The sequence below is a fragment of the Drosophila pseudoobscura genome, chromosome 2 (assembly GCF_009870125.1).
Source record: "Drosophila pseudoobscura strain MV-25-SWS-2005 chromosome 2, UCI_Dpse_MV25, whole genome shotgun sequence".
In the NCBI taxonomy this organism is placed as follows: Eukaryota; Metazoa; Arthropoda; class Insecta; order Diptera; family Drosophilidae; genus Drosophila; species Drosophila pseudoobscura.
Genome location: NC_046679.1, coordinates 17600853 through 17616854, shown reverse-complemented (window position 1 = coordinate 17616854; position 16002 = coordinate 17600853). Strand labels below are relative to the sequence as shown.

Here is a 16002-nt window from a genome sequence, read left to right as displayed (position 1 = left end):
GATAAATTAGACAAATTAGTTCGTTGATTGTGCTGAAGTTTGGAGATCATCTTAAGAGTGTAGATATATAATTTTCTAGAAAAGCAATGCTCTGATTTACCAACTAAAAAACTACCAACGACGTTTTATGTGTAAGGAGTTTGACAATTATTCTGCCCTGACCAAATGTGATCAGGAATATCTGAGCTGGAAAATCTGTGAGCTAGAAAAAAACGCTGGCTGGTAATCAGAACGAGGATAACCCGTTGTCGGTAACCTGAGCACTGGACGCATTTAATGAAGCTGTTGTTGATGCTGTGGCAGGAGCCGTCGATTGGATTATCTCGAAGGAGCTTTGATCAGAGAAACTATGGAACAGTGGTGTAGAAAGGGCGAAGGTTCAATACAGTCACGCAATTTAATAAGCGCGCTGCCTTTGTAGTCCGGGTCTGGCGAGATGCTGCCAGACACAGGACCGGAAACAATGACAAGACGTTGCCGAACGGAAGCGTGTTTTTCTTTGGAAAGCCATGGAGCAAGTGCAGCATAAAAATTGCATTAGTCACGTCAAACGAGCGCGGGCTCTGCCAGGGATCCAGCCGCGTTTTGTTCGGATTCTGCTCTGCCCTCTCCCCCTTTCCCTTTCCGTGGAATTTGCAGGACCGATGATGACAGTTTTGCTTGTGCGCCTTGGGAGCCATTACAAACAGAAACAGACACATGGCACACTCACAGATACCCAAAACGTTGACACCTGGGGCGTATACTTGTCGTGGGACTGGGGCCTGGTATGGCGAGCAATGCAGAAGGGGAAGGCCCGGAGGCTGCAGTGCAAGCAAATGGCTGCCTGTTATATCAAGTGTGAAAAATATTTCCGGCAACAGGCACATGCCCGGCCATGGCAGCTACGTGCGCATCCTAAAAGCAAGAGTCGAAAAACGAAAGTAGGATTTGAATGTTGTCAAGAGTTTTTTGAGAGACAGCACAGCCAGGCTAGGAGAAACTGTCGCACATGCGAGCAGGAGGCATTAGATGCCAAAGACTTGGAACTCACAGGGAAACGGCAATAGTCTGCCAGTCGGGATGTGAAATCTGGCTGAAGGCGGCTGGATATGGATAGAAGACTCGTACTGCATAAACTGATAATGAAAACGTGAAAGACGATAAGTCGTTCCTTTCTGGAAGGTCTTTCTGTGCAGGTCTGGAGCTAAAAATAAAACCTATTTTGAGAGCTCCAGCTCCTTCGGCTTCTCTACCAGCAAAGAGTGGAGGTAGATGGCTGCCTCCAATTTTCGACTCCAGTTATCGACACCTTTGCCATCTGACTCGAGCCATTAAACATGCAGCCACATGTCCATGTCTGACCACATGGCAAACTCAATTAATACGCTCTGTGGACAGAGTGCTCTCTCGAACAGGGCACTTTTTGCCTGATTGCGGACGCGCTGAAAACGCGTGAATTATGATAAAGAAATTACAACATAATTACAACATAATTAATTTCATTTAAAAATCTGCATGAAATGCCAGTTAATTAGTATCTGCAAACGCAATTAATGCACATCCATCAAACTGTGTGGCAGGCGCCCATAAAAGAGAAAAAAGGCAGCAAATTGAATTACGGCTCAGAATACTCGTACTTGTCCGTCCGGCGAATGGCTGTGAATGTTTAAGCAGAGGCGAAAAGCTCGCAAAATGTTTGCTACTTAATAAATTATACACGGCGCGGCAAATGATAAATAAGAGGAGAGCCGCAAATAATAAATAAAAAAGGAAGAGCCCCCAAAAACCAGAGAAAGAAACATCAAAATTAATTGAGCGCAAATTGGCGAAGCTGCGATTTACAAGAGAATGAGAAAAAGAGAGAAAAAAAGATATTTTAGAGCGGAAGCGCGGAACTGTACTCAAAATGGACGGATGGACAGATGGGGGGGATGCCAGAAAGTGCGTGGCTCGCCCGAAAATATGAGCCTCCCCCACATTGGGAATGTGGAACGAAGAGGAAATTTATCATTCTACTGTAGCTGCGGCTCCTAGTGCTCTGCCACTGCCACTGCGACTGCCTCTGCCACTGGCATTGCCACTGCCTCTGCCACTGCCACAGTCCCTCTTTTGCTTTGTTGCTGTTGCTGTTGTCAAAAAGCATTTTAAGCGCTTAAGCTAGAGTATAAGCTGCGACACGCACAACGGTACAGTGGGTGGCAGCTCCGGCAGCTCCAGCTCCAGCTCCAGCTCCGGCTCCGGCAAGGCGATTCCGTTCCGTTACTACAAAGTGTTTCCCTGGAAATAGCATCTGGCAATTCTCTTTCAAAGATTTCCGCACTGCTGACAATAGAAAATAGTGGAATTGTTTTCTCAGATTGGTTTGTTTCTTCGGGAATTCCCAAAATAATATGGCGAAGTCTAGTTGAAAAGAAAACCCGGAAGGCCTCGTTTGTCATTTCGCCCGGGTGGTTGGAAATCAGATTCATTCATTTCATAGATAAACGAGCCGCAATGAGCCGATGCCGAAGTTAAAGCCAAAGTTGGATAAACTTTTCCCCTCGCCAGTCCCCGCTTCGGCGGGCGTGCTGTCTCCACCCACTAGTTGGCTTTATCATAAATCTTTAAGCCACCTGGAAGCACAGAAGGAGATCGGGAGCAGGAGCAGCAGGGGCAATGGAGGGGCTGGGCGGGGCGGGGCGGGGAATTGACATGTCTACGCATAGCAAATGGCAGGCACAAAATGGCAGCTGTCCTCTGGCTCAGAGCAGCCAATTAATTTTTGGTCAGCTCCCGCAGGAAGGCAGTGTTTCCTCTGCCGCCTACGTACCCCAATTCACAAATCGAGGGGATAGAGGAGGGGAGCGTAATGAAGTCGGGCCTGTTTTTATGTTTAAAGCACCGTTATCGAGTATGACGTAGGTGAACTGGGGCGTGGCCAAAGAACCCTTTTGGCAATCAGAGCGAAATGTGTTTTTTGTTGTGTTTTTGTTTTTGTTTTTGCGGTCAGCCAGAGCTAAGAGTCAGCGGGGACTGAGAGGCAGGGCAGGACAGGACAGGGCAGGACAGTGTAGGAGCAGCTGTTTGACACCCACCCATCAATCAAGTTGTCACGGAGAGGTCTCTTCTCGTGCAACTCTCTGCACGACCCTTGTTCCATTATCCAAGGGCTGGCCCCGAGCCCCAAACTCGGCCGTGTGTGTGCAGCTTTGTGTGAAAAGTCAGGGGATCTCTCGCTCTGCTGAACAGCGCTGACAACGCTTCAGTTCTAGCTTTAGTTTCGGTTCCTCCTTCCGCCTTCCGGTAGGCGGCCTTCGCGAGGGATCTTCACCCAGTCTCACCCATATGCAGAGGCGGACGGCCAGAGGGGGGAGAAGACGTTCGCCTCCGCTCATTACTTATGCAAAGTCCTTTTTAGCTGTTAAGTGTTTTGTGTCTACTTACAAATGTAGCTGTAAATCAAGCGGAAGTCTTTTGGTGGGTTACAGAAAGGGGGAGAATCGTAGGAGGGAATTGACTGCACGGGTTGTGGAAACATTAAATTTTTCATTCCGTGCGTTTACTATTTCCGTAGTTGCTGCGCGCAAAAGTACACCACTTTATGGCGAACGTAAATGCAGCCTTGTGGTATCCGGCGAGGATACCCCACTGGGTGAAGAAAAGGGGTTGGAGTTAAATGTTAAAGACTCGGGAAATTTTATGGGGCCTCACGCGTCGGCATACGTGTATGTAAATCCCCAGAGAAAGATTGAGCACGAAAATTGATTATATACGTATTGCTATCCAAGAGGATACAAAATTTCTATAGCTCATTAGGGCACGGCACTAAACCTGCCCTTGTCTACTCGGAGACCCACCATTGTCGGCCCATAAAGTAAAACTGTAAAACTGTAAAACGGGTCCTGACTCTACTACGTTCAAATATTTTCCCAGCAAGTTCCTGGGGGTAGGCTAACGTTTACTCTAACCGAACCACAAAAACTGCCTTCGGGGTCACCACACGTGGTTGGTAATACTATGGTTTTGTTTTAGTTTAATGTAGTAAGTACTCGTAGTTTCCACACACAGCGGATGGATATATTGCCATGGGGCACAGCGGCTTTTATTTATTAAAAATAGTTTTGCTTTGCCGCGGACTGCGTTCCATTATTTCTCGACCGAATCCCGTCTGCCGGAATGGTAAACTCTGGTCAGTCCATTCCAAATTTGGTTCCTCTAGTTTGTATAGACTACTAGATCCCGCGCCACGAGCTTTTTGGATATATGAAGATCCCCTTCGACAAAGCTAGATAGACTTAATATCCAGAGTATCAAAATATGCTTTACGAAACGTCTTACCCATACCATATCTGCCCATCAAATAGCAACGCACTGGAATGGTGCATGCATTGAACTTTCTATTGTTACTGCCAGAAGCTAAATTGCACTTTACATGATTAATTGAACAAGAAACAGCGACAGCGACAGCCACAACGACCCAAGCAAAAGCAAAACTGAAAGAAATTGAAAAAGCCATTACTCTAATAATATTTGTCTTGAATCGATAACAAGTCTAAATTGCAAATAGGTTTTGGGGGCAACAAACGACAGCGACAATGCCAAGGAGTATAACCCTAAAAGAAGCAAACACTAGAGGCACAGAGAATGGTGTACAAAGAGTCGGAGGGGTATGGGTGTTAACTGACAAAGGCGTGCACGGAAAGTGCAGAGAAGAGGGTAAACACAGAAAATATATCGAGACAAGTCAAGGCAGTCGGATCTCCTGGAACTACATAGAACTAGGTGGAAATGCAGCTCAAGCACGAAACCGAGACCAAGACCAAGACCAAGACCGAGATTCTCACTGGATTGCCTTGACAGTCAATGCCAAAACAATTGAGGCTTGGCACGGCCCCGGACACAGACCCGGACACGGACACGGGCACGGACACGGGCGTGTGATGGAAACAGACATATGCTCAAGATACATGTATTTGCCCTTGTGGCAGTCGCCTCGAGACTCGCATTGGGCCTGGGCCACCGCCAGTTACAGAGCAAACAGGCCAGCCCCGGGCCACAAACAACTGACTAGCCGAAAGACTGACTTACGGAAACACGGACACACTCAGGCTGCTTGAATGGCAACGAATCATAGTTACTCTGTTCTTTACGAAAATCTCTGATTCTGTGCATTACTTTAAAGATAGGAATCTTTTGTCGAAATGCTAATTCTAATACTAATTTATATGGAGTGAAATTATTCACTTCTTTGTATTAAGGTGATAATAAAGGTATAACCAACGTTTTTTTTTTGGATACCATACTTGTATACGCTTACGTGTGCGACCATTTCAGTACCCACTCCATATCCATATGTAGAGCATCCAATGAGGCATTGGTTAAGGCACAGGCGGAAGTTGGGAATGCACTTTTGTAAATGGTCTGACAGACAGATTGCTGTTGTCTGTCTGTCGCTCTGCAAGTGCGAGCTTGAGAAGGACTGTAATTTCTCATTCATCGATTGTTTGCATGCGCCCGTCTGAGTGCTGCAAGGACACCGCCCCGAGTCTTCTGCCGCCTGTAGCGGAAAGGAGCTATTTTTATTATTTTTACTTAACTGGCAGTGCTAATGGATTAAGAAATGCATTTTTTATAGTCGTCACTCTTCTTGCTGGCGATTGCCAATTCAATATTTAATTCGGGCCTGGCAAGGGCCTGGACCTGGCTTTCCCATTGTACGTGTATTGCCGCTCTCTCGCCTTAAGTGGCCGCAAGTTCATTTGCCGTGCGTCGGGCAAAGCGCAAAGTAAGTGGCATGTAATTTATGTGCCCGCTTCGCTGACATTGCAGAGTGTGAAAGAGCGTACCAAGGCGAAAGCCTCTGCAGTGGCTTTTCTTTCTTTCCTTTTAATGCCCCAGTGGTGGCGAAGCACTGCAATGGCGTCCCAGAGACCCTTTGCGGCTGTCAGCTGGAAAAAGATTTTGAATGCCACGTTCTGTCTAAAAAAGTATTTATGTGGTTATGCAGACGTAATGCTGCAATTTTCATTCTCCGCAAAACTCAAAATCAATGCAAATATTTCGCACAGCCAGACACCGACTGACTCATCATGGTTCACTCCATTTATCAGGCTTTGACAGTGACAGCGAGTCCGCAACTCCCATCTTTTCGGGATTTGATAAACGAGCCGTGGCTCCAAGCAACTTTTGGTCAGACTCTGGCTTCCAAAAAGTCCAGCAGCAACTACTGTGGTCATGTTTCATTTTTGGTCGGCGCCCATGCCCACGCCCACGCCCACGCCCACGCTGGACAAATTCAAATGAAACATCATATCTCATTTGTATCTCGTTTTCTACGTTCTGCACGGGTGGGAGAAGCGGGCTTCGGGTGGGTCGAGTGTCGGGCGACAATAAGCGACGCATTTGCTTGGCAAGCTCGCAGCTGTCCTCCTACTTCAGGTTGACTGTCAACAAGCGGGGCGACCTTGCAAGAGTCCTTTAGACATGCCTCTAAGACTGCTGCACGTTCTTGCCCTTTGACACCGCGGCGTATGCGTAATGTGGCCCAAGAATACCACCATTGCCCCATTGCCACCGGCACTCCAACTGTTTGGCACGTGAGTTATAAATAATTATAGACAGCAAAGCAACCATAAATTATAACATTAGACTCGAACAACATGCCAGGCACGTCTGGGCTGCTTAGCCTTAGCCTCCTCGACTCGTATACATACTCGTATAATGCCGCAGACAGAAGCGCAGCGCTCGCTTATACATATTTAACGGGCGCGACCGCCACACGACGTGACGTGCCCCAAATTGGAATTATTGCCATCATGTCACTCGATTAGTGGCGTTAAATTGCCAAGCTACCTCTCTGCCAAGTCCCGGCAACTCCTCCCAACAGATGATTTGCATCTGTTTTGATACGCCTTGCTTCCTTCCCTACAGCAAAATTGTACTCCCCGTACATTTTCTTCAGCGCTTTATTGCTGTCTTCGTTCCTGCCGACGCGCTGCGGCGGTTGTCGCTGGCTATCATTTAATATCCTGTCACTTAGAAACGGTCCTGGCCGTCCAGCGCAGGACACCGACTTTTTTTTTATTTTGTTCTTAGTCTCCAGTGGGAAAATATTTGTAAAACATTTTACGAAACTACTTGGTGCTATGGCAGCTATTTAAATATTGCAGGGGTTTTATATAATTTTGAAAGGTTTCCACAGAGCGTTAAGTAATTTTTTATCGATTTGAGATTGAACTCAAAATACATGAGTTTTTGGTTAAAATATCCGGCTGTGAGAAGCTATGTACATATTTTTATGTCATACAATCTCGTCTCTGGGCGTGAGTGCATGGTATACAGGTATATTTGTATTATTTTTGATTTCGGTGTAGTGTAGTGTTATGTTCAGCTCTTAACCAGTTTGAGTGTAGCAGAAGCCACTGCAAATTTTATTTAAATTAATTGGCACACGCCTTCAAGCCTCCTCTCTCTCGTTATACACATTGATGATTTTTTACTTTTCCCATTTTTGGCCTTTCATTAAAAGTGTTGCACAAACAACATAAAAGTATAAAAGTATTTCAACTCTCCCCCCCTCAATACGAGGTTGGATGTGTGAAATTCTGGCAGGGTTATGGCTCTGCCAGGGTCAGAGCAGAGCTTCATTTAGAGTGCCGTATGTATTAACTGTGATTTTCATTCAACATACATATGTATCTTTTGGTCAGCATTTTTCATGTGTGTGTACTGAAGGAAGCAATTTGCTCTGCTAATTCCAACGTTGTCGAAAGAGAACCTTGCCCAATCAGTGCTAAATATTGAAATTAATACGTGTACTTTGAATGTAACTATACTATGGTTCGTTTTATATTATGAGTACAATCATCAAATCTTAGAGGGCATAGGACTTCAGTCCACAATCCAAGAGTTGTATCGATCTCACAGTCGATCGATCGATGTATGTATCTAAGAATAATGTATCTATTTTAGTAACTTTTTTGCGATGTAAATATTTTCGCTGCGTAAGTAAAGCCGAAGGTCTAAGCGATTAGCCAAATGTTGCCATTCCCAGGGATGTTTACGTACTTTTAGATACTGGCTTTGAATTTATAATGTCAGAAGCCAAATGAAGCGAGGCCAGCACCAGCCCTAGACGCGTGATAGCAGAGCCAATTCAAATTATGCATAAATCTCAATATAATTGACATTGAGAGGCAAACTTTTGCTACTTTGCGGAGAAATGTTACGAGACTATTTTTACCATTTCCGAAGGCGTCCTTTGGACTCAGACATTCTATTACAGTCAAGTCAGAACAGTTGCAAAAAGTTGCTGAACTTGAATGAAAAGATGGCTCAGCTTTTCCCCCGCTACAACCCCAAATCTCTGCTCCAAACAGAAGCTGTCTTTGGCATGTGTGCTCATTGTGAAAATTATGCGAAAAGTTTTCTTGCCATGAAAATGACGCTCGAAAGTACGAGTATATTAAATTTGGCAGTGCACTGCCAGACCCAGTTGCACTTGGCAGCAGCAAAAGCTTCTAGAATAGCTCAAAAGCATTTTGCGGCTGACTTTACGGCCCATCCCGTCCCGTCTCCGTCCGGACCCATTATGACTCTGCTGCGGTTGCCCAGTTGTCGAAAAGTCAAGCCAAACAAAAATTGTACCATCCCGTACAGAAGAGTTTTGTTCTCTCCTTGTTTTCATATGGCGCTATTCATAAATAAGTACAATTCATACAAACTGGACCACCATCTGTCAAGTTTTGGACCCCACAACGACTTACAATGGTTTATATTCCATGCTATATAGGGATATACCTTATCTTATATGTTCCCAATTGATTAACTGTATGAAATGCTCAGCTTGAGGCACTATGGCAACATCTGCATCTGAAATACTCGTACTTATCAATGTCGAGAGAGGCTCTGCTCTCTCTCATAAATGTCCCAGAAACACGATTGTGTGCGACCGAAAACAAACCCATAAAGATGAAATATGTGTGTCAGGCCCATGCATTGCTCACATTCCCAATTTGCCGGCGCCGACATCTTGTAATTTTATTTTATTATGCCCAAGGAGGACGATCAAAATACCTCCAGCACGGGGGTATGCTGGGGCAAACGAGCGAAACCTTTTATGTTCATAAAGAGGAAAGTTTGTAAAATGTCGTGCTGTTGCGGTTTTGTGCTCAAATTGGTAGGGAAATACACTAAATAACAAAAACTGCCGGCAGCCGCCGGCTCTCTGGCTATCTGGCTCTCTGGTGACAGGTCGCCCCATATTGATTGCACGGCTAATGACCTTGAAAGTGATATGGGATTGGGCGGCACTTACCCTTTTTTTCCCTTTTCCTTTTCCATTTCCTTTTTTCCTTTTTCTTAGAGTTTGTTTTGCAAAGTTTCATCATAATTTGATTGAGAACAGTTTGACGACCCCGACAAATTGAGCTCATCTTTTGAGCAGTTGAAGCAGTTTAAGTTTACTTTTTTAGGCCTCTCAGAGTTTCAGTAAACCGTATTATAAACAGTATAGATCTACACCTACACCCAGGTGACTGTCGCCAATATTTGTTTAGCCCTAAGTCCTCGGGCCTCGGGCAATTGAAACTGATGGCAACAGTAAGGGAAACTGCAGGCAAAATGGTGAAATGAGCTCATCAATAAGTTTTGCGAGCATGAAGAGCTATTTACGAAAAGTTGCAATAACTTAGCGTTGCACAGCAACAGCAGAAAAGAAAGGTATTACAAGTGCTTTGTAATCTATTTGAAAACTTTTGCCGGGAAGCAAACACACTCCAGTCGGGAGCCAAGAATAACAGCAGCAGCAGGAGCAGTGCCCAGAACACAAACAGAACAAGACGAAGACGAAGAGATAGAGATAGAGAGAGAGCGATGGAAACCATAAGAAAAGTCTCGTAATAGACAAACAATGAGTATAATGAAACGTTAAAGCGTCGTGTAATGACGCAACGGAAGCAAAGCAATTTACGTAAGCTTCCAGAGAGAGTTAGGAGTTTAATGAATGCGGAGAATAGAGCGCTCAACTTAATGACGATACTGAATGGGTGGAATGGTGGATGGGGTGGGGTGGGTGTGGGCTAGGGGAAATCGAAGCAGTCGCCACTTTATTTGCCACATTAGAGCACTGTCAATAGCAGGAGCAAAAGTTGTGGCAAAAATGAAAGCAGGAAGGAAGGAAGCGGGGACACGTCGCCCACTCCCTGTGCCCTGTGCACTCCTGTTCAGGTTCAGCGAGGCGTTAACAATACAAAAATAAAGCTGTGTAAACATACAAAAATAGGGCCGGTGGATATATGTGGGTGGTGACCCAGTGCCCACTGCACGATAGGGGTTTTAGTTGAAAGGGCAAGGGCAAAAACGGGACGAGGAGTGAGACCAATAGCAATTGAGGAGACAGCAAGAGCCACAACAATTATAACAGTGTTAATAAAAAATGAAGTAGGCCTGAAGTAGACCCCTATGAGAACCAACCGAACACAGATACTCTAAGAAATCGCTGTGGTCCAAAAAGATACATATACACAAGTACATAAATCGGTTTTCCGTATCACTTATTGTACAAATAAATACTAATCATTATTCTAACTTCTATATTTTCTGCATGGATGCAGTCATACTGAGGTGCCCCTCGGTTCTTTGTGCCACTTGATGGTGCACTTATTGAAATTATTGATTCAAAAAGTATTATGTTTTTCAATAGTACTTAGCAATACTTATAAGAAGTCTGTTGTTTTTGAACGCTTTATACCAAATCCAATAAAAAAAGTTACCCTCAAAATCAGCTCATAAAGAGCATTAAAAAATTCTATCTGCTCTGCTTTCCTTTTATGCAAGTTTGTGTTATTTCTCTCCATCTCCATTTGCCTCTATTTCCCTTTTTTTTCTGTGACTATGGTCCTCAAATTTGCTGAAGTGTAAAAATAAAGGGGAACCCCGAGGCGGTGGGGCACCTCTGGGTCTGTTGGGGATTTTCTGTGAGCATTTGCCGTCGACCCTGCGGGTCTGATCTGACGAGGAATGGCAACTGTTTGCCGATTTGTGTGGGCCAAGGCAAAAAATACATATTAAATATTCAATGCGGGGAATCTATTAAAATAAAAAATGTGTTTACATAAAACTTGTCGGAAATTTAATTGAATTTCGTGTCCGCTGCTCTATCTGCTAGAGCTCGTCCAAGTACCAGGCGATTTTTGCTCAAACAAGAGTTTATACATATTTGCTTTGGGACTCAGACAAGGACAAAGGATATAGGAGACACATAGACCACTCCACTTACATACATACATACATATGTGTACGTATGTATATAGTATGAGAATTTGTTGGTGCCTTACTGGTGGTTACTGTTTCTTCCCTGCTAAGCCGACAGCTGTCAATGGCGCGGGCTCTGCGCGAAGCTGAACGAAGTGCCGAAGGTTTGCTTAGTCAGAACGACACAAATCGTGGCTCTGCCGAGCTACGAATAATTTTGGGTATATGGATAAAAAGTCGGTGAATCTTGATATGGGGCAAAGGGACAAAGTTTCCGATGGAGCGACACCAATGAGATGAGAAAATATCAATGCTGTGAGATGATACGCATAGGATACTTCCTTCAAAGCTGGAGAACATTCAATTAAATTGTTTACTCCATTGTATTACTGATAAAAGGTAGATGATAGCAATTAACTCAGCATATATGAGACATAATATGTATATATAGGGACGTTGAAATGCAATTGTTGCATTGCAATGCAAGGACTGCTCCATCAAGCGACCCATGAGACACCAAGCAGAAGCCTGTTAGACACGGATCCCCGGCAGAAATGCTGCTCCTCTCACGCCCAAAGGACCGAGGAGCGCTGCCGCATGACGCCTGACGACTATCGACAGCAAAAAACTGCGAAAACCGGAGCATGGCTGATTACCACGTTTTTGGCAGCACTTACCAGAGGTCTGCATGAATGGAAATACACCGCTATTCGAATGAACAATGCGCAAAATGAATAGAGTGAACACGAATGCCACGAAGATATAATTTGAGTGAGTGAGTGAGTGTCCGCCAATCCTTTAAGATCTCAAAGATTTCTCATGGTAGATTTACATCCGGAAGTACCGCTGGCTCAGAATCATTGGAATGCAAAATTTTGCAAATATTATCACATCTTATTATGGCATCTTATTGAACAGAGTTGGCTCCAGCCTGTTGTCTGAGGTTTCCTCATTCAGTTTCCATTTATTCGGAAGCCCTTGCAAAAATATTTAAATTAAATTGCAGCGACTCGACTGTTTATCGTGAATGAACAGAGATTTCTATCAATCGCTTTCAATCCAGACTGCATAAGTAGATTTGATATCCATAGAAGGTAATATTTACGCACACACACTGGAGCGGAAACCTTTTTCAAATGCAAATGAGCCCAATAAATCTCTTGGACTGAGGCTGAGGTGAACGAAATAGCAATGTCTGCAATGCACTCATTTTCCGCTGCTTTCTCATTCATTTAATTTCCTTTTGCCTTTGCCTTTGATTGGTTTCGTTCGCACTGACCGACATCAAAAGAAAATCGGTGAAAATCGGGGAAAATGTGCTTCGGTGTGACACTAAATATAGAAGTGTCAGCGACACTACAAAAACGTTCCACAAAGGAAAAGTTAAGGTCAGAGCCATAACAGAGCCAAAGCACCTGGCTACGAATAAGGATCTGCTTGTGGGTCACACGGAAGCCAAAGCCATTTGCATTATTACCAGACCAGCTGTCGCTGTCGCTGTCGGTGCCCACTTCAGAATCTTGTGTGGATTAATCTTTGTGAATACGAATACTGAGAACTTGAAACGGAATCAAAAGTCAGAGGAGGCGACAAGAGGCAGTGTGAAAACTGAAAATGAAGATGCCTCCTGTCGAGGCAAATTGCGTAAGGAAAATGGTTTCGAAGAGGATGATAAGAAAGCAGCAACCCCTAATCGACCCAGCCATCCAGCTGCCCAGCCCCCCAGCCCCCCTCCTGTGCCAGCCCCGACGAGCTGCTTTCGATTTCCGTTCAAGCTCCTCGTCCCGAGTCGGGGGGATGTGGGAGGCAAACGCGTTTATGGCGCAACGATAGAAATCGAAAGCCCATTAAATAGTTTACTTTATGCATGGCTGGCAGATCTTCGCCTTGCGGCTATTGACTCTATTCAGTTTACTCATCATGGAGATGATGAACCCGTCAGCAGGATGGAGCAAGTTAACAACAGCCAGAACACAGGCCCCTCTCACTCACCGCACTTTCCTATTTTTCGGTCTAGGCCACAACTATCACGTATGGCTCGAGTGTGTTGGCGTTGGACTGCACGTAGTCGCCACATGTTCCTCTTTGAGTTTCTTGGCCCGCCTCGGCTCCTCTTCCGGCTGCTCGGCAAGTTGTGCGGAAGTGTCTATCATATGCATGTTAATAACTTCCACGCTCTGGCAGTGCCAACAGACCTTGCCTAGCCGCCATATGCTCGTACTTTGCTTTGTGGTCTTTATCTGGGGCCAGCATTTTTAGCTCATGAAAAAGCAGTTAAAGGGATCGGATTCAGGTGGTACTGCTATGTCTAAAGTAAAAAGGTATAGAAGGGAATTTCTTTTCCAAACAACAGTGCAACTTTTAAAGAAATCACAGTTACTTTATGTAAAATTTCAAATTCTATACGGAAATTATAGATTTTTAAGTTCTATTGACTGTGAAAGCATTTGATAGACTTAGGGTTCTATCAAAATTGCACCTAACGACTTAAAGACTGAAAAATTCATAAGAATCTTGAATCAAAGTGCACCTCTCACTTACTCATAAATGAATAATAGGTAAATAAATTCATAAATCTCTTTCAGCTATGGTATGAATTCCATGCCACATTAATTCATTATTCACGCCAGCCCACGAATAAAGTACAACTCACACAAAACCTAAATCCCTTTTTGCGTCCACTACGATATTTTCATTAAATTAAAGAAGAAGTGCATCTAGAATCCCATAGGCGATTTTTCCATAGCAACATTTTTTGCATGCTGGCAACACACATATTTGACCACACGGGTAAACAGAAGTAACGCCCCGCCCGCAACAAACCCAGCCAGCTAGCAACATCGGTTACCAGCAGCAACAGCTGCGCATCAACATTTGGTTGGACATCCAAAAATGTTCTTTTTACTTAAAATCTTTTAAGGATTCGTCGACTTTTTGGTTTTCCTTAACAACAAAGTTAAATGGAATGATCGGAAGATTCAAAACACATACAATTGATCAATTAAATTTCATTGCATTCAATTCATTCATGGAAATACTCAGAAATATGTTCTGGATGTAGCCAGAAATTCCAGTAAATCCCTTCGAAAGATATACATCCAAGGGGGATTGAAGGGTTTGTTGTACTGTTGATAGTGGCGTCCTATACACACTTTAGTACCCTGCTTTTCGGCAGCGCCATAGGGATCAACCCAAATACATCTCGTGAGGGCCACAGATACCCGCAGATAAAAATACATACATCCATATGAATAAACATATGCATGGCCATGCAAATAGGATATATGTACATACATATGTGAGAGGGACGCGAGAAATGCAAATGAAAATGATATGTATTTACATGCAGACGTGCTAAAAGTCAAAAACTGCTGTCAACAGGCAAAAAGAAAAGCCCCAGCGGACTACCGGCCCCACGCCCCGCCTTCATCCCACTGCTCCCCATAAATTTGGATGACAGCAGAGGTGACAACGTGTCAACAAGCGCCGCGGGTTGCTCGTACACCCACGCAGTCAAAACACATAAACATACTGTACGAAACATGGGCAAAACAGCCGGCGGCAGTGCGGCCAATTAGAGGAAAATTTAAAGATGTCGCAAATCGAAAAAATATTGTAATTGTGTTTGGTGCTGGGCTCTAAACCAAAACTGGCCTAGTATTTAACTTGGCCGATTACTTCAAGACTGATACTCCTTCTACTCCCCAATGTTCTTTTCTTATCGCTGGTATAAGTGTCTGTGACAGACATATGCCAGGGGCCAGACACACATTTGGGCCGTTCTCAATTCTGAGATTTGCTATGAAAATTGTTATTGTTGATGGTTTGTGGAGCAATATACAGAGCAGCGAATCGGGTTGGGTTGGCTTATTTTATAATCACGGGAATTTTCGAGTCTTCGCTCAATGATTTTTGCTTTTCTCATATTTGCATTTTATTACCGTGCGCCCTTTTTATTGACACAAATCATTTGGATTGTGTTCGTGTTATTTCTGGGTTCCTAAGTACACGTAAGGTAGGGGAGGTGAACGGTTGGGGATGTGATGTGCGAGTTTTATTTGGTGACAGGTATTTGATATTTCACTTTTGATTGGTTTGGGATTTATGCTGATGTTTATTTTGTTTGCCAAATAATTTCAAAGCGTTGCAAAGCATAAAGCAAATTGAATTTAAAGCTATCGAAAAACGAAGAAATGTCGTTTCTCTTTTTCAGTGAGATCTGTTGTTTCTTCTTAATCTGCCGAAACCCCAGAATTATACATACATATGTTTATGTATTTAATGAATTTTGAATTGAATAAATAGTGCAAACTATACTAAACATAAAAATGTATGTACATACGTATCTACTGACGATATGTGCATTTTTGTATTACAACTAGAAAAGTAAAATTTTGATTTTCAAGGGTTCAATGGTATTTAAATACTCAATTTTATTTTCATGTTTTCCATGATAATAGAAATTTTAATTCGTTCGTATATCTCACTCATTCGTATATCGTATTTAAATCTGATGTAGCAGCGATATAAATATTCCAATCCCAATCACTACGATATGTCTACTTCTAAAAATACTACATACTAAATATTATTCATCGGTAAAATCCACATAAAGCATTCGGCTAACCAAACAAAAAGCACCGAACCCTTTTATCCTGTCATTGGCTCATTTAGTGGGCAAACAGTTTAAAGATAAATGTATCTAATTGACTAAAGATGCTGTGCCTCAAGTTGCATGCAAGGAAACGGCAGAGCCGAAGCCAAAATTGAAATCGATGCCGTGCCACA

General features: G+C 43.7%; 1 protein-coding gene across 1 annotated transcript in view; it reads left to right on the top strand.

Moving 5' to 3' along the window:
• The window catches only part of 5-HT2B (5-hydroxytryptamine receptor 2B), a 47219-nt gene that overhangs the window by 17303 nt on the left and 13914 nt on the right, over nt 1-16002 (top strand). The window lies entirely within an intron of this gene.